At 38.4% G+C, this 19,556-nt stretch overlaps 1 long non-coding RNA gene across 1 annotated transcript; it reads right to left on the bottom strand.

Moving 5' to 3' along the window:
* Nucleotides 1-11,282: 11,282 nt before the first annotated feature.
* Nucleotides 11,283-19,520, bottom strand: LOC138986252 (uncharacterized). The gene is made up of 2 exons (XR_011463112.1): nt 19,386-19,520; nt 11,283-17,570 (listed from the first exon to the last, which is right to left on the bottom strand). It is a non-coding gene; the product is annotated as an uncharacterized lncRNA (long non-coding RNA).
* Nucleotides 19,521-19,556: the final 36 nt, after the last annotated feature.

The raw sequence follows: 19,556 nt of genomic DNA, 5'->3' as shown, positions 1-19,556 counted from the left end.
CATTCAGTATGCTTAGTAGCTCTTAATCATTAACAAATTCACTATGCTATTTAAAGAACATTTATTGGGACTTTCCTGATGGTCTAGAGACTTTTAAGACTCCATGGTCCCAGGGCAGACAGCCATTGGAATATTTCATGGTCTGGGTTTGATCCCCTGGTCAGGGAACTAGATCCCACATGCTGGAACTTAAAGAGTTCACATGCCATAACTAAAGGTCCTGCTTGCCCCAGTGAAGATTAAAGATCCTATGTGCTGCAACTAAGCCCCAGCACAGCCAAATAAATATTTTTGAAAGAAAGAACATTTATTGAGTATCTATTTGCTATTAATATTGGTACCAGGGGTACAAAGATTCAGTCCTTGCCCTCAAGAAGGTTAATCTAAAGGAGGTCACAGCATGCTGCTTAAGTCTGCTACAGCACTCCTGAGCTACACATTTAATTAAGGAAACTTAGTACCAGAAATGAACACTGATGAACAAGACACGCAATGGAATCTCATAGCTTATTCTCTGTCTTAATCATGTTCATCTTGAGATTTAAGGATTTGGTCATCTGAGGCCCCAGGCAACCTACAGCAGAAATGGAAATCTTAACAAGGTGCTTTACAGCATCAAATATAACAATCTGAAACACATACACTCCTACTAATTAAAAAAAAAATGGCCAGTAAGCCATTCAGCTTCTATTCTCAGAATAATTCATGATACTTGAAACTGAGGAAAAGGCAGGTGAAGGGAGGGAGAGAGGGAGCCAAGTCAAGCAGATAACTACATCAATGGTATTAATATTAACTCTTAAAAATTATTAAGCAACAAGTACATGAAAACCTCATTGTGAGATATTCAAATGATCCAGAAGAATAAAAAGTGAGACATGAAAGTCCCCCTTCACACCCACTCCATCCTATTTCTACTCCATTCTCCAGGGGTAACTACTAAGTTAGCACGACTCTTTCCTTATAGTCTTCCTTTGTAATTTACATATTTTTAAATAAATGGTATTATCCATACATATACTGGAAATTTTCACTTCACTGTATATCTTAGCTTTCCAACTCATTTCATATAAGTCTAATATGTGCTTTTTAGTGACTAAAAAACATTCTTAGTGATTCCAGTATTCACATAGGTGACCCTTTCAACACCTTGGTGTCTCTATCATACCACTTATTCCCATGGTCATACTCTAGACCTGTGCCATCCAATATATAATAGTCATTAGTCATTTGTGGCTGCTGAGCATTTGAAATGTGACTAGTCTAAATTGAGATACATTGTAAGTGTAAAATACGCATTAAGTTTTAAAGATTTTCTATGTAAAAGAATGCAAGATATCTCAATCTTGATTACATGTTGAAATGTTACTCTCTTGGATATACTGGGTTAAATAAACACATTAAAATTGATTTTATCTGCTGTTTTTTTTTTAATCTGGCTACTAGGAACTCTTAAGTTACATACACATGTGCATGCTAGATCACTTCAGTCATGTCTGACTCTTTGTGACCCCATGGATTGTAGCCTGCCAAGCTCCTCTGTCCATGGGATTCTCCAGGCAAGAATACTAGAGTGGGTTGCCATGCCTTCCTCCAGGGGATCTTCCCAACCCAGGGATCAAAGCACATCTCTTAGGTCTCCTGCATTGGCAGGCAGGGTCTTTACCACTAGCACCACCTGGGAAGTCCTACATAAAGTGGCATGTATTTTTATCAAATTGTTTCTCTAGACCTTATCGTTATCAATAAACTCAAATTCTTCACATTGTCAGTTATAAAACTCCATGTTCTGGTCACTACCTCCCGTCCTTCCCATCTTTTCCTCCTCACACCACATACTTCGCTTTACCAGAATCTATAATCCATCGATCCCACTACCTTTTCACTGTCTCTCACCCCTCTACCTCCTGACTATCCCTCTCCAGTTTCAGCTACATCAATCTTTTTAAAGTTTTCCAATCTTGAGGAAAAAAGCATAAAAATGAATCTAGCTAAATTTGATTATGAAATAGAGGTACTGGCCTCTTGTTTTCTTTTGTGAATTTTCTGTTCACGCCTTTGACCCATTTGATTTGTAAATCAAATAAATTCTCTGTAAATTCTGGGTATTTTGCTTCTTCAGATGCCGAGATAGTCATCTGGGAAATAGCAAGATTGACTTATATGTTCACTTCCCTTGCCAACTGAAAACAGAAGAGATTTGTCCCTTACTCCATGACTTCAATTTGCCTTTTATACAATAGAAAATGTAGGGAAGTATGTCAATATTTTCCTCTGGCTTTGGGAAGCAGTACTTGTCAAAGTCTCTGTAAGAGGCCATAAAGGGGAATTAGGGAAATCTTGATCTGAGCCTGAGCCCAAAGGTAAAACTAAGTGAACCACAGTGAAGAAAGGCAGCAAGTCTCTAGAGGCAAGATAGTTCAGAGGTGTGAAGTACAGCCTGGAGCTCCCTTCTCAAAGTTCAGATCCTGGCCTTACTATGCACCAATGGGATGACTTTGAATAAGCTATTTTACCTCTCTGCACCTCAGTTTCCTCATCTGTAAAATGAGAAATAAAGACTACTTACCTCATAGTGTTGTCAGGACTAAATGAGTTAATACATGTAAATCAAAATTGTGGCCAACTCACAGGATGTTACTGCCATTACCACACACCAGTTTACCATTTTTCTAGGAAATATTAGAAGCACAGCAAAGAAAATCTGTAACTTCCATTTGAATACATATTCATTCATTCGGCTAATATTAAGACGTAGTGTATGAAAAACATTGTAGACCACATGTTGGGCAATTTACCTAAACTTTCTGACTGCTTTGCAGTAAGGTTATAAAAATGGAACCACACCATACCTGGCCTATAGAAGGTGCTCAATAAATGTGTTTACATTTGTCTGTTTTCCCTGATATTTTCCCTGAGTCATATAACAGTGACTAAGATATGGTCCCAACTATAAGCTCTTACCTTCTCTCTTGGATTTTTCCCCCTCCATTTCCTCCAACTGCCTTATTGGCCATGTGATTATCCTGTTTTGTGTTTACTGTATCACACTGTATTGCTTGCAGTGTATTGTATAATATTGATTTTCTTCTTGCTTTTGAACAATTATATTGGCATGTATAAACTATTGAGCATTTTAATTTCCAAGCTTAAGCAGTAATCTAATAATGAGGAAATTATATTCTACAGATGTGGCTGAATTTCATAGAACCTGTTCACTTACTTTCCTAGGCCTCATTTAAAAAAAAAATTGTTCCAAATATACATAACGCATATTCCTCTACTTTCAACATCTTATCCTCCTCAAAGTCATACTATCATTAATAAGTATGAATAATTGAATCTTGGTACCCCTGAATACCACCAGCTTCACTAAAGTAACAAGGCCCCCTAAAAGCCTCCCCAAGATTAGACATAGCAGAAGAGTAGTGAACTTAAAAGACATAACAATAGCAACTTCAAAATAAAACTGAAAAAAACTAGCGTAGTATTAGCGAGTAGACTTATATATCTATAATTTAAGACAAAGAAGCAATTAAAAAAAATGTTTGAAATAGTAATGGCCAAAACTTTCCAAATTTGATAAAACCTATAAAACCAGGTTCAATGATTTCCAGATCAAAATGGTGACACAACAGGCCCTTAAACTCATCTCCTACCATAAACACACTGAATCTATAGCTACACATGAGCAAATCCCTCTAAAAGAAATCCAGTGGCCAACAAACACATGAAAAGATGTTCAATGTCACTAATTATTACAGAAATGCAAATCAAAATTACAATGAGGTATATCAGCTCACACCAGTCTGAACAGTCATTATGAAAAAATCTACAAACAATAAATGCTGTAGAGGGTGTGAGAAAAGGGAACCCTCTTACACTGTTAGTGGGAATGTAAATTGATACACCCACTATGGAGAACAGTATGGAGGGTCCTCAAAAAGCTAAAACTAGAACTAGCATATGACCCAGCAATCCCACTCTGGGCATACACCCACAGAAAACCATAACTCAAGAAGATACATGCACCCCAATATGCATTACAGTACAATTTACAATAGCCAAGACATGGAAGCAACCAAAATGTCCATCAACAGAGGAATGGATAAAGAAGATGCTGTACACAGATACAATGGAATATTACTCAGTCATAAAAAGAACTTGGGCAATTTGAAGAGAACCTGGATAGACCTAGAGACTGTCATACACAGTGAAGTAAGTTAGAGAAAAACAAATATCGTTTATTAATGCTTGTATGAGGAATCTAGAAACATGGTAGAGATGAACTTATCTGCCAAGCAGAAATAGCAACAAAGATGTAGAGAACAAACGTATGGATACCAAGGTGGACAGAGCGGGTAGGATGAATTGGGAGATTAGGATTGACATATATACATTGCTGCTGCTGCTGCTGCTGCTAAGTCGCTTCAGTCGTGTCTGACTCTGTGTGACCCCAGAGATGGCAGCCCACCAGGCTCCCCCGTCCCTGGGATTCTCCAGGCAAGAACACTGGAGTTTAAATAGATAACTAATGAGAACCTGCTGTACAGCACAGAGAACTCTACTCAATGCTCTGTAGTAACCTAAATGGGAAGGAAATCTAAAAAAGAGGGGATATATGTGTATGTATAACTGATTAACGAGCAGAAACTAACACAACATTGCAAAGCAACTACAGCCAATAAAAATTAATTTTAAAAAAAGAAATCTAGACAACTAACTGAGCAACTACTACATATTAGGCAAACAAGAAGAGGTACACAACAAAGTATGTAGGAAAAGCTGAGAAACAGGCTTTCCATAAGCCCCACTGCCAACCGAATAACACACTATCGGGGGAAACTTGAAAATCCCAGTTCCTTCCTGAGGAGAGAAGGATTTGGACCCAACACCTAGTATTCCAACATTTGAACTTCACCTGAAAGGACTTGTAAAATGACTAGACTTGTTTAATTTTCCTATTATCCATCTGTAAAAGAAGAGTAATATTTATGTCTTGAGGATACTGTAAGAATTAATTAAACTAACTAAATGTCCATTCACAGATGAATGGGTAAAGAAGATGTGGTACATGTATACAATGGACTACTACTCAGCCATAAAAAAGAATGAAATAATGCCATTGCAGCAACATGGATGGACCTAGAGATTATCATACTAAGTGAAGTAAGTCAGACAAGATAAATATATCACTTATACGTGGAATTTAAAATATGACACAAATGACCTTACCTATGAAACATACTTACAGACAGACAATAAACTGGTGGGTGCCAAGGATCTGGGCCTTGGGGAGGGGTAAATTGAGAGTTTGGGATTAGCAGATGCAAACTATTATAGAATGGATACAGAATGGATAAACAATATGGATACAGAATGGATAGACAACATGGTCCTACAGAAGAGCACAGGAAACTATATTCAATATCCTGTGATAAATCATAATAGAAAGGAATATGAAAAAGAATTTAGAAGGCAAAGTGGTTGTCTGAGGAGGCTTTACTAATAGCTGAGAAAAGAAGACAAGCAAAAGGCAAAGGAAAAAGGGAAAAATATACCCAACAGAATGTGGAGTTCCAGAGAATAGCAAGGAGAGCTAAGAAAGCCTTCTTAAGTGAACAATGAAAAGAAATAGAGGAAAACAATAGAATGGGAAAGACTAGAGATATCTTCAAGAAAATTAGAGATATCAAGGGAACATTTCAGGCAAGGATAGGCATGATAAAGGACAGAAATGGCAAGGACCTAACAGAAGCAAAAGAGATTAAGAAGAGGTGGCAAGAATACACAGAAGAACTACACAAAAAAGTTTTAATGACCTGGATACCACAACAGTGTGGTCACTCACCTAGAGCCAGACTTCCTGGAGTGTGAAGTGAAGTGCCTTAGGAATCATTTCTACCAAAAAGCTACTGGAGGTGATGGAATTCCAGCTGAGCTGTTTCATATCCTAAAAGATGATGCTGTTAACGTGCTACATTCAATATGCCAGCAAATCTGGAAAACTTAGCAGTGGCCACAGGACTGGAAAAGATCAGTTTTCACTCCAATTCCAAAGAAGCAAATGTCAAAGTGTTCAAACTACCATGCAACTGCACTTATTTCACATGGTAGCAAGGTAATGCTCAAAATCCTTCAAGCTAGGCTTCAACAGTATGTGAACCAAGAGCTTCTGGATGTACAAACTGCCTTAGAAAAGGCAGAGGAACCAGAGATCAAACATCCAACATTCATTGGATCACAGGGAAAGAAAGGGAATTCCAGAAAAACATCTACTTCTGCTTCACTGACTATGCTAAAGACTTTGACTGTGTGGATCACAACAAACTGGGGAAAATTCTTAAAAAGATGACAATACCAGACCACCTTACCTGTCTCCTAAGAAACCTGTATGCACATAAAACAACAGACTGATTCAAAATTGAAAAAGGAGTACATCAAGACTGTATATTGTCACCTTGCTTATTTAACTTCTATGCAGAGTACATCATGTGAAATGCTGGGCTGGAAGAATCACAAGCTGGAATCAAGATTGCTGGGAGAAACATTTACAACCTCAGATATGCAGAAAACACCACTCTAATGGCAAAAAGTAAAGAGGAATTAAAGAGCCTCTTGATGAGGGTGAAACAGAGTGAAAAAGTTTACTTAAACTCAACATTCAAAAAACTAAGATCACGGCATCTGGTCCTAACACTTCATGGCAAATAGATGGGGGGAAAATGGAAATGGTGACAGGGTTTATTTTTTTGGACTCCAAAATCATTGCAGATGGTGACTGCAGCCATGAAATTAAAAGATGCTTGCTCCTTGGCAGGAAAGCTATGACAAATCTAAACAGTGTTTAAAAATAAAATAAAATTTAAAAAAATTAAAAAAAAAAAACAGTGTATTAAAAAGCAGAGACATCACTTCGCTGACAAAAGTTCTTAATAGTCAAAGCTATGATTCTTCAAGTAGTCATGTACACATGTGAGAGTTGGACCATAAAGAAAGCTGAGCACTGAAGAACTGATGCTTTCTAACTGTGGTGTTGGACAAGACTCTAGAGAGTCCCTTGGACTGCAAAAAGATCAAACCAGTCAATTCTAAAGGAAATCAACGCTAAGTATTCATTGGAAGGACTGATGCTAAAGCTAAAGCTCCAGTACTTTGGCCACCTGATGCAAAGAGCTGATTCACTGGAAAAGACCCTGATCGTGGGGAAGACTGAAGGCAGGAAAAGAAGGTGACAGAGAATGAGATGGTTGGATAGTATCACTGACTCAATGGACATGAGTTTGAGCAAACCCTGGGAGAAAGTGAAGGACAGGGAAGCCTGGCATGCTACAGTCCATGGGGTCTCAAAGAGTAAGACATGACTTAGCAACTATACAACAAATATATATATATATATATATAACTATATGTGAATAAAATGACCTTTTTGAAAAAGACCCTGCACCCCAGGTGCACACCAAGCCAACTGTCTCAAAGTTGGCAGGAAAATTCACTGCACTTTCTCTTGCCAGAACCCTTACTGCCCACACAGTGTGGTACCATTAGGAGGAAAACCTCAATTCGCATACTCTTCCTGGTGAGAGAAACAAGTAGAATTTATGTTCAAAACTCTGACTTTTAAGGGGGCTGCCTGAGGGACCATTCTCCATCTCATTTGAATCCAAGTACCGACAGAAAGGAAGGGGTCAGATTAGGGATATCTAAGAACTCAACCATCATTGTGCACCAATCTCCATTACCAGACAGACTAGGTAGAGATCCAAAACTGGAGCACCAAAGAGGACACGGTATCAAAGAGACCCTCCAGCAGGAGCTTTCAAGAAGAATTAGCAAACCTCTTAAAGCACAGAGAGTATGTGTCCTCAGAAAATATTTGAGTGGCCTCCAGAATCACTAGCCAGGCTAAGTGGAAAAAGTTCTCCCTATACAATTGCAGATTGAAAAATCTGGGAGTGATGCCTGATTTTTCAAATGCTAAAGTCCCAATGAAAAGTAACAAGCCATACAAAAAAAAAAACAAGAAAAAAGACACATTTAAAGGAATAAATTAAATCTCCAGAAACTAACCCTAATGAGACAAACAGAAATGTATTAATTACCAAAAAAATAAAAATTGTTACAAGGTTGCTTGATGAATTAAAAGAGAACACGGACATCTAACTGAAATCAGGAAATTATGCAATGAACAAAATGCGAAAATCAATAAAGGAAGGAAACTATGAAGAAGAACCAAACAGAAATTGTAGAACTTAAGAATGCTGTAAATATCTAGATTGAAAAATTCACTAAAGGGACTCAAAAGTAAAGGCAAGAAATCAGAAGAAATAATCAGTGAACTTGAAGACATAACTTTCAAATTTGGCGGGGCGGGGGCTGGTATAGCTCAGGGGTAGAGCATTTGACTGCAAAAGTTGTTTGGTTTTTTGTGGGTTTTTGTTTTGTTTTTTTTTGCAGAGGAGAAAAGGAAAAAAATGAACGATGAAAAATGAAGACAGCCTACAGCACTCTGGGGTCATCATCAAATGGAACCATATATGCATCATGTGAATCCCAGCAGGAGAAGAAAGGAAGAAGAAATAATGGTCAAAATCTTACCAAATCTGAGGAGAGAAGTGGACATACAAAATCAAGATATTCGAGAAACTCCAGTTAGGAAAACTCTAAAGGGATTTGCAATGAGAGATGTTGCTGAAAGAGAAAATCAAGAAGACATGACCAGAGAGCTGGATCAGGGCAAAATGGCTTCTCTTGCACTCTCTGTCCTTAGAATGCTCATTCTGCCCTTGAAAATGGTAGGAACCGTTTTCAAGGACACAGCCTTGAGACAGCAGTATTGTTGAGACCATCCAGATAGCATACATATGACTGAACCCAGTTAAAGCCACTCTGTAAACTTAGAGATTCTGACAGGTGGTGTGGAGATCTACTCACCTTGCAGCTGCCCAAGATAAGCCCTGTATGTAAATTCCCTTGCTTAATAAAACTGCCACCCACCAAGATGAAGTTGTCTGCTTCATTCATCAGTCTCTCCTTGTCCTCCTTGTGTAGAGGCCAGTTTGCAAATCTACAGACATTATAATCAAACTGTCAAAAGTCACAGGCAAAGGATCTTAAAAGCAGCCAGGGAAAAGCAACTTGTTATGTACAAAGGGGCTACTAGTAGATTATAAGCAGATTTCTCAGTGAAAACTCTGTAGGCTGGAAAGGAGTAAGATGATATATTTAAAGTACTGAAAGAAAAAAATGCCAACCAATAATACCATAACTTGGGGAACTGTTCTTCAAAAAACAAAGGAGAAATAATTTCCTACAAAAACCAAAGTTGAGGACGTTCCTTACCACTAGACCTGCCCTACAAAATGCTGAAGGGAATCCTTCCAGTTAAAGCAAAAAGACTATAAGCAACAACACAAAACCATCCAAAAGTATAACACTCCCTGGTAAAGGTAAGTATTCTGTAGTGTGATAATGTATATGTGTAAATCACTTTACAATCTAATATAGAATTTAAGATACAAAAGCATAAAAATTGTAAATTTGTTACTGGTATGCAATATAAAAGAAGTAACTATCATCAATAACATATATAAGCATACCTCATTTTATTGCTTTATTGTGCTTTGTAGATACTTTGTTTTGTACAAATTGAAGATTTGTAGCAACCCAGTCAGACACCATTTTTCCAACAGTATTTACTCTCTTCATGTCTTTCTGTCACAGTTTACTAATTCTTGCAATATTTCAAACCCATCACCTGAAAAAGATAATTCACTGAAGACTCAGATGATAGCATTTTTCAGCAATAAGGTATTTTAAGACATGTACATTGTTTTTAAAGACATAATACTATCGCACACTTAACAGACTATATACAGTGTAAATGTAACTTTAATACGCACTGGTAAACCAAACAATTTGTATGATTTGCTTTACTGTGATATGTGCTTTATTAAGGTGGTCTGGAACCAAAGTCACAATCTCCCAGGTGTGCCTGTAATGAGAAAGGAAGAGATATAAAGGAAGACAGATTTTATAGGAAACTGAAGTCAGTATCAGTTTAAAATAGATTGTTATAATTTTAAGATGTTTCAAGTCATTGGAATGGTAATCACAAAGAAAATACCTATATAATTTACAGAAGGGAAAATGAGAAGAGAATCAAAATATAAAAACATTCTCAAGACAGATAACATGTTAAACTACAAAACAGGCTTTTACACAATTAAGAAGACTGAAATTATACAAAGTATCTCCTCTGGCTACAATGAAATGAAACTGGAAATAAATAGTAGAAGAAAAACAGGAAAACCACAAATATATGGAAATTAAACACTGTACTCTTTTTTCAAGTTTATTATTCAATATATATATGTACATTACCCAAACATATTCTGTCAATACATATTCAGTTCAGTTCAGTTCACTCTTTGCGTGTCCGTCTCTTTGCGATCCCATGAACCGCAGCACGCCAGGCCTCCCTGTCCATCACCAACTCCCGGAGTTCACCCAGACTCATGTCCATCAAGTTGGTGATGCCATCCAGCCATCTCATCCTCTGTCGTCCCCTTCTCCTCCTGCCCCCAATCCCTCCCAGCATCAGGGTCTTTTCCAATGAGTTAGCTCTTCGCATGAGGTGGCCAAAGTATTGGAGTTTCAGCTTCAGCATCAGTCATTCTAATGAACACCCAGGACTGGTCTCCTTTAGGATGGACTGGTTGGATCTCCTTGCAGTCCCAGGGACTCATAAGAGTTCCAACACCACAGTTCAAAAGCATCAATTCTCCAGTACTCAGCTTTCTTCACAGTCCAACTCTCACATCCATACCTGACCACTGGAAAAACCATAGCCTTGACTAGAAGGACCTTTGTTGACAAAGTAATGTCTCTGCTTTTTAATATGCCATCTAGGTTGGTCATAACTTTCCTTCCAAGAAGTAAGTGTCTTTTAATTTCATGGCTACAATCACCATCTGCAGTGATTTTGGAGCACAAAAAATAAAGTCTGACACTGTTTTCAATATATATTACACTAAAATTAAAGTCTGTTTCATCAATAGGTATAACTAAAATCCCTCAAATTTCAATCCAAATATATTCACTTTGTTTAGTATAAACCAAATCCTTTGTACTGTACTTGAACCAATTCATGTCACTGTTGGTAGAAGTGAAGCACCACACACCCTCCTGCACGTCCTTGCTGCATATATCCAACTGCAAGACTTACCTCTCCTCTGACGCTCCACCCTTTCTATGGCGAGTTACACAGAAGTCACATTCACCACAGCTGACAAAAACAGTCTTTATTTTTTTCCCCTCTTTGAACACAGAAACTCCTATGTATTTATATTTTAGGGTAAAAGACAAAGTTTTAATCATGTATTTACACTTTGGTTTCTCTTTTCATAACGACAAAATTTACAGTATCATTATTATCATACTAAGTAAAGTCAGAAACAGAAAGACAAATATCATATGATATCACTTCCATGTGGAATCCAAAACAATGATACAAATGAACTTATTTACAAAACAGAAATAGACTCACAGACAAAAAACAAACCTATGGTTACCAAAAAGGGAAGAAGAGGAGGAATACATTAGGAATTTGGGATTCACAGATACACACTACTATATATAAGACAGACAGACAATGAAGAGCTATGGCAGAGCACAAGAAGTCATAGTCAATATTTTGTAATAAACCATCGTAGAAAAGTATTTGGAAAAAAAAAGTATTTGGAAAAAAAGCATGTATGTATTTATTATATATGTATAACTGAATCACTTCACTGTACCTGAAACATTGTAAACTATATGCAGCTAAAAAACTTTTTAAAAAAGACATAATTGACATACAACATCATATTAGTTTCAGGTACACAACATAATGATTTAATACATGTATATATTTCCAAATGATTACCACAATAAGTCTAGGTAATCTCCATCACCACATACATGTATAATTTTTTTTCTAGGAATGGGAACTTTTAAGATTTACTTTCTTACCAACATCACTTCCAGGTATACAGCTCAATAGACTTCAGAGCAAGATGCTGAAGAGATATTTACACACCAATATCCATCACAACATTATTCACAACAACCAAGTGAAGCAACCCAAACATCCATCAAAAGAAGAATGGATAAAGAAATTGTGGTGTAGTGACTTCCCTGGTGGCCCAGTACTCTGTGCTCCCAATGTAGGGGATCCAGGGGCGATCTCTGTACAGGGGCATATTGTTGTCATTCAGTCACTAAGTCATGTCCAACTCTTTGCAACCTCATGGATTGCAGCAAGCCAGGCTTCCCTGTCCTTCACTGTTTCCCAGAGTTTGCTCAAATTCACGTCCATTGAGTCAGTGATGCTATGATCCCACATAACTAAGCCCATAAGTAGCAACTAGGGAAGCCCACACACCACAACAAAGAACCTACATGTAGCAACGAAGACTCAACACAGTCAAAATAAATAATTTTAAAAAGATATTGTGATATATGCATACACACACACACATATATGCATAAACTATAATACTGAAAGTGAAGTTAAAGTGTTAGTCGCTCAGTTGTGTTGACTCTTTGTGATCTCATGGAATGTAGCCTGCCAGGCTCCTCTGTCCATGGGATTTCCCAGGAAAGAATACTGGAGTGGGTTTTCATTTCCTTCTCCAGGGGATCTTCCCAACCCAGGGATCGAACCTAGGCCTTTCACATTGCAGGCAGATTCTTTACTGTCTGAGCCACCAGGGAAGCCCCAAACTGTAATATTATTCACTCTTAAAAAATGATGGAAATCCTGTCACATGCTATAAAATGGATAAAACTCAGGGACACTGTCCTAAATAAAATACATCAGTCACAAAATGACAAATAATGTATGATTCCACTCACATAAAGTATATAAAGTAGTCAAACTCATAGAAACAGAAAACAGAAAGGTAGTTACCAAGGGCTGAGGGGAGTGAAGAGGAGTAATTAGCATCTAGTGGGTACAGAGTTTCAGGGTTGCAAAATGAAAAAGTTCTAGAGATATATTGCTTAACAATGTGAACGTACCTAACGCTACTAAACTATACACTTTAAGGTGGAAAACATGGTAAATTTAGTGATACGGTTTTTTACCACAATTTTTAAAACTAGAGCCAAATACTATTTAGACTTGCAAAATGTGAAAGATTTCACCACCAAAAGATTTGCTTTCTAAAATAATACTTTGGATAGAATGATACCAGATGTAAATAAATCTATTAAAAAAAAGAAAAAGAAAAACACTAGAGATTGAAAATATGTGGATAAATATAAATTTTCTTAGTTTTAAATTTATTTCACAGACAAATCACTACTGACATCAAAAAATGGTTATGTGGTGTGTAGTTTATAACATGTATGGAAGCAAATGTATGAAAACAATAATACAAAGACTGAGAAGAAATGAAAGTATACCATGGTAACATTCTCACTTGTAAAGTGGTAAAATATCACTTGAAGATCAGTTCAATTCAGTCGCTCAGTCATGTCCAACTCTTAGCAACCCCATGGACTACAGCACGCCAGGCCTCCCTGTCCATCACCAACTCCCAGAGTTCACTCAAACTCTTATCCGTCAAGTCAGTGATGCCATCCAACCATCTCAGTCTCTGTCGTCCCCTTCTCTTCCCGCCTTCAGTCTTACCCAGCATCAGGGGCCTTTCAAATGAGTCAGTTCTTCGCATCAGGTAGCCAAAGTATTGGTGTTTCAGCTTCAGCATCAGTCCTTCCAATGAATATTCAGGACTGATTTCCTTTCGGATGGACTGGTTGGATCTCCTTCCTGTCCAAGGGACTCTCAAGAGTCTTCTCCAGCACCACAGTTCAAAAGCATCAATTCTTTGGCGCTCAGCTTTCTTTATAGTCCAACTCTCAAATCCATGCATGACCACTGGAAAAACCATAGCTTTGACTAGATGGACCTTTGTCAGCAAAGTAATGTCTTTGCTTGTTAATATTTTAATATGCTGTCTAGGTTGGTCATAGCTTTTCTTCCAAAGAGCAAGTGTCTTTTAATTTCATGGCTGCAGTCACCATCTGCAGTGATTTTGGAGCCCCAAAAAATAAAGTCTGGCACTGTTTCCATTGTTTCCCTGTCTATTTGCCATGAAGTGATGGAACCTGATGCCATGATCTTCATTTCTTGAATGTTGAGTTTTAAGTCAACTTTTTCACTCTCCTCTTTCACTTTCATCAAGAGGCTCTTCAGCAAGTTCCTCTTCACTTTCTTCCATAAAGGTGGTGTTATCTGCATATGTGAGGTTATTCATATTTCTCCTGGCAATCTTGATTCCAGCTTGTGCTTCATCCAGCCCAGCATTTCACATGATGTACTCTGCATAGAAGTTAAATAAGCAGGGTGACAATATACAGCCTTGATGTACTCCTTTCCCAATTTGGAACCAGCCTGTTGTTCCATGTCTGTTCTAACTGTTGCTTTTTGATGTGCATACAGATTTCTCAAGAGGCAGATAAGATGGACTGTGACAAGTTAAATATATTGTTGTGAGTTGATTTGTGATCCCCACCCAAATACATTTTCAAGTTCTAATCCCCAGTACCTGTGAATGTATCCTTATTTGGAATTAGCATCTTTGAAGATTTAAGTTAAAATGAGGTATATTGGATTAGGGTGAACACTTAACCAATGGTGTCCTTATACGATAAGAGAAATTTGGGTACACAGACATACACAGAGGGAAAGGCCATAGTAAGTCACAAAGACACAAGGAGAACCACCATATGAAAATAAAAGCAGAGATTGTGGCGATACTTCTACAGGTGAAGAGACACTAAGCATTGCTAGAGACCACCAGAAGGAAGGGAGCATAGAACAGACTGTCCTTCAGCACTTCCAGAAGGAACTAACCTAGCCAATACACTGATTTCAGACTTCTAGCCTCCAAAATAGTGAGTGAATACATTTGTTATTTTAAGCCACAAAGCCTGTGGTACTTTTCTGGTAGCCTGTCTAAACTAATAGAGAGGTAGACAGTATATGCTAAAGCAACTGCTACCAGTTTCTAAAAGAATTATACCTAATAGGCCAACGAAGAAATAAAATAGAATTTTAAAATATTCAGTTCAAAAAATAAAGGCAGAAGAAAAGGAAGGGGAATGTAGAACATATGAAACAAATAGAAAACAAATATTAACAGCAAGATGATAGATTTAAGACCCAAGAATATAAAAATCATTTTAAATATAAATGGCTTAGACACCTTCTTCATTAAAAGTAAGAAATTGTCGATTTCAATTTTTAAAAAACAATATCCAATTATATACTATCTACAAGAAGCCTACATTAAGCATAAAAACACAAATAGATTAAAAGTGAAACAATGGGAAAAGCTATGTCATGTTCAGTTCAGTTCATATCAGTTGCTCAGTCGTGTCCGACTCTTTGCGACCCCATGAACTGCAGCACGCCGGGCCTCCCTGTCCATCACCAACTCCTGGAGTTCACCCAGACTCATGTCCATCGAGTCGGTGATGCCATCCAGCCATCTCATCCTCTGTCGTCCCCTTCTCCTCCTGCCTCCAATCCCTCCCAGCATCAGGGTCTTTTCCAATGAGTTAGCTCTTCGCATGAGGTGGCCAAAGTATTGGAGTTTCAGCTTCAGCATCAGTCCTTCCAATGAACACCCAGGACTGGTCTCCTTTAGGATGGACTGGTTGGATCTCCTTGCAGTCCAAGGGACTCTCAAGAGTCTTCTCCAACACCACAGTTCAAAAGCATCAATTCTTTGGCACTCAGCTTTCCTCACAGTCCAACTCTCACATCCACACATGACCACTGGAAAAACCATGGCCTTGACTAGACACTAATCAAAAGAAACTTCTTGGAGGGACCTACCTGGGAGTCCAGTGGTTAGATTCCATGCTTCCAGCACAGGGGGCACAGGGTTCAATTCCTGGTCGTGGAACTAAGAACCTGCATGCCACGTGGTGTGAACAAAAAAACAAGAAACAAAAGCTATTGGAGTGGCTATGTTAATGTTAAATTAAAGTGCAAAGCAAAGCATATTACCAATTATTAAGAAGGTTATTTCATAATGATACAGAGATAAATGTTTATTCATATAATAATGAAGCTTCAAAATACATAAAGCAAGAGCTGATAGAAATGAAAGGAGAAACAGAACAATTCCCATACTAGAGATTTCAATAACCTTCTCTCAATCATTGATAGAACAAGTTGGTTGAAATTCAGAAAGAATAAAGAATTCTTCACTATCAATCAACTTATGGTATTGATGTTTTTGAAAATTTGGCACAGCAGCTGCATATACATTCTTTTTAATCACATATGAAACATTTACACAGATGGACCAGAATCTGGGCTATAAATACCAATAAATTTAAAAGGATCAAGTCATACAAAGTATATTCTCTGACCACAGTGGAATAGAATTAGAAATCAATAACAGAAAGGTATTCAAAAAATTGAACTATTAGGAAAGTAACACACTTCCAAGAAACTCACAGGACAAAGAAAATAGAAGAGAGAATTTAGAAATATTTGAAACTAAACTAAAAGAGTGAACAGTGTTTCAAAATCTGTTGTTGTTTAGTCACTAAGCTGTCTCCAACTCTTTTGGGGCCCCATGGACTGTAACCTGCCAGGCTCCTCTGTCCACAGGATTTCCCAGGCAAGAATACTGGAGTGAGTTCCCATTTCCTTCTCCAAGGGATCTTCCCAATCCTAGGATCAAACCAGTGTCTCCTGCATTAGCAGGCAGATTCTTTACCACTGAGCCACCAGGGAATTAAAGCAGTACTTGGAGGGAAATTCATAGCATTAAACTCACATATGGAGTAGAAAAAGATTTCACACCAATGATCTTAGCTTCCTCCTTAAGAAATTACAAAAAGAGGACCAACTTAAATCTCAGGCAGGAATAAGAAAGGAAAAAAGATAGAACAGAGCAGAATACAATCAAATTGAAAACAGAAAAAAGCAAAACAAACAAATCAATTAAATATGAAACTAGTTGAGAAGATTAAAAAAATTACACACCACTAGCCCAACTATCAGACATAAAAAAGAGAAGACACAATGACCAATAATAAGAAAGAAATGTGGCCTCACTACAGATTTTAGAGAAAAATAAAAGAAAAACTATGAACAATTTAAGACAATAAATCTGATGAATTTGACATTTCATCCTGTCTTGAAAGAACAGTTTTTTATAAAATCTCAATGAAAAAAAATTGCTTTTATTAATCTAGAATGGCTTGCTTCAGATATTGTACAGCACTCACACTTATTAACTTCAAATTAGCTTAAAACCATTGAAAATTACATTGGAATAAGAGTATAGAGTGTTAGGGGAAAACGCACTCGCATGCACACACACACGTACACACACACACACACAATCTGGTTTTCCCAAACTTTCTCACTTACCTCGTAAACTTTCCAGCTGGGATGCACACCCACTTTCCACCTCCATATATGAGGGCCTGTTTTTATTTTCTGGTTCACTGACAAGCTACAGTTTGACAGTAGATAAAGCCCTCTCCAGATGTTCAAACTGGTTTACAGAAAAGGCAGAGGAACCAGAGATCAAATTGCCAACATCCACTGGATCATCAAAAAAGCAAGAGAGTTCCAGAAAGACATCTATTTCTGCTTTATTGACTATGCCAAAGCCTTTGACTGTGTGGATCACAATAAACTGTGGAAAATTCTGAAAGAGATGGGAATACCAGAGCACCTGACCTGCCTCTTGAGAAACCTATATGCAGGTCAGGAAGCAACAGTTAGAACTGGACGTGGAACAACAGACTGGTTCCAAATAGGAAAAGGAGTACATCAAGGCTGTATATTGCCACCCTGCTTACGATAAGAGTACATCATGAGAAACACTGGGCTGGAAGAAGCACAAGCTGGAATCAAGACTGCTGGGAGAAATATCAATAACCTCAGATATGCAGATGACACCACCCTTATGGCAGAAAGTGAAGAGGAACTTGCTGAAGAGCCTCTTGATGAAAGTGAAAGAGGAGTGAAAAAGTTGGCTTAAAGCTCAACATTCAGAAAACGAAGATCATGGCATCCAGTCCCATCACTTCATGGGAAATAGACGGGGAAACAGTGGAAACAGTGCCAGACTTTATTTTTGGGGGCTCCAAAATCACTGCAGATGGTGATTGCAGCCATGAAATTAAAAGATGCTTACTCCTTGGAAGGAAAGTTATGACCAACCTAGATAGCATATTGAAAAGCAGAGACATTACTTTGCCAACAAAGGTCCATCTAGTCAAGGCTATGGTTTTTCCAGTGGTCATGTATGGATGTGAGAGTTGGACTGTGAAGAAAGCTGGGCGCCAAAGAATTGATGCTTTTGAACTGTAGTGTTGGAGAAGACTCTTGAGTCCCTTGGACTGCAAGGAGATCCAACCAGTCCATTCTAAAGGAGACCAGGGTGTTCTTTGGAAGGACTGATGCTAAAGCTGAAACTCCCAGTACTTTGGCCACCTCATGCGAAGAGTTGACTCATTGGAAAAGACTCTGATGCTGGGAGGGATTGGAGGCAGGAGGAGAAGGGGACGACGGATGGCTGGATGGCATTACCGACTGGATGGACATGAGTTTGGGTGAACTCCGGGAGTTGGTGATGGACAGGGAGGCCTGGCGTGCTGCGATTCATGGAGTCGCAAAGAGTCGACACGACTGAGCGACTGAACTGAACTGAATTGAAAGCCCTCACAGCGAACGGGGTGAGGAGAGGTCTTCTGCTCAGGTCTCCTATTAAGTCCGCCCCCCTCCTTTATCTTGTATACCACTTTCTCCTTAGATAAAGCTCAATTATTTTCCCAACAATTTCGGCAAGAGCTTTAACAGGATCCTCACAGGTTTACAAAATAACCAATGAGGCTGTTTCCCCTCCTGCTTTTTAACAGAGGAAAGAGCCCTGCTCCTGCTTGGTTTGTGAGGAAAGAGGATGCGAGGAGACAGGAAACAGAGGCCTTCAGAGGTTTGGTTCAAGACTTTCGTCCTCAATTGTCCTGACTGATGGAGCCACAAGACTCCTTTGCTCTCTAGTTTTTCTTTTGCCTCATTCACCTAATCCTCCTCTCATAAGCAATACAGAGAAAACAAGATCCTGCTGCTCTTCAAGGCGCTCAGATTATGGTGGCATGATCAGCCAAACCGCCAGAGGAGCTCAAGATCCAATGGAGAACGTAAAATCGATGGAGCAAAGAAATCTCAGGTAATTTTAGACTTCGTTTTAACCCACGACCTATCTCGTATGCTGAGGGCTGTGCAATTTCATATATATATATAGCCCTCATGTCAGTACACGACATGTAAACTATTGGCCAGGAAATTTTAAGGAACGTACCCAAGGTAAAAGTTTCAACTAATGGGGCGGATTTCAGGTCACTCAGTTTTCACATTGAAATCTCACAATTTCCAGTCCGTATCCTGAGAAGTGCAGACAGGTTGTAACCGGTACCCTCCGCGTTACCCAAACCGCCGGCCTCTGAGGCGGAGCACCGCCCACTTGCGGGAA

Source organism: Bos mutus, chromosome 29 (assembly GCF_027580195.1).
Source record: "Bos mutus isolate GX-2022 chromosome 29, NWIPB_WYAK_1.1, whole genome shotgun sequence".
Classification (NCBI taxonomy): domain Eukaryota; kingdom Metazoa; phylum Chordata; class Mammalia; order Artiodactyla; family Bovidae; genus Bos; species Bos mutus.
The sequence above is the reverse complement of the archived record's forward strand: the minus strand, read 5'-3'. Positions and strand labels throughout refer to the sequence as shown.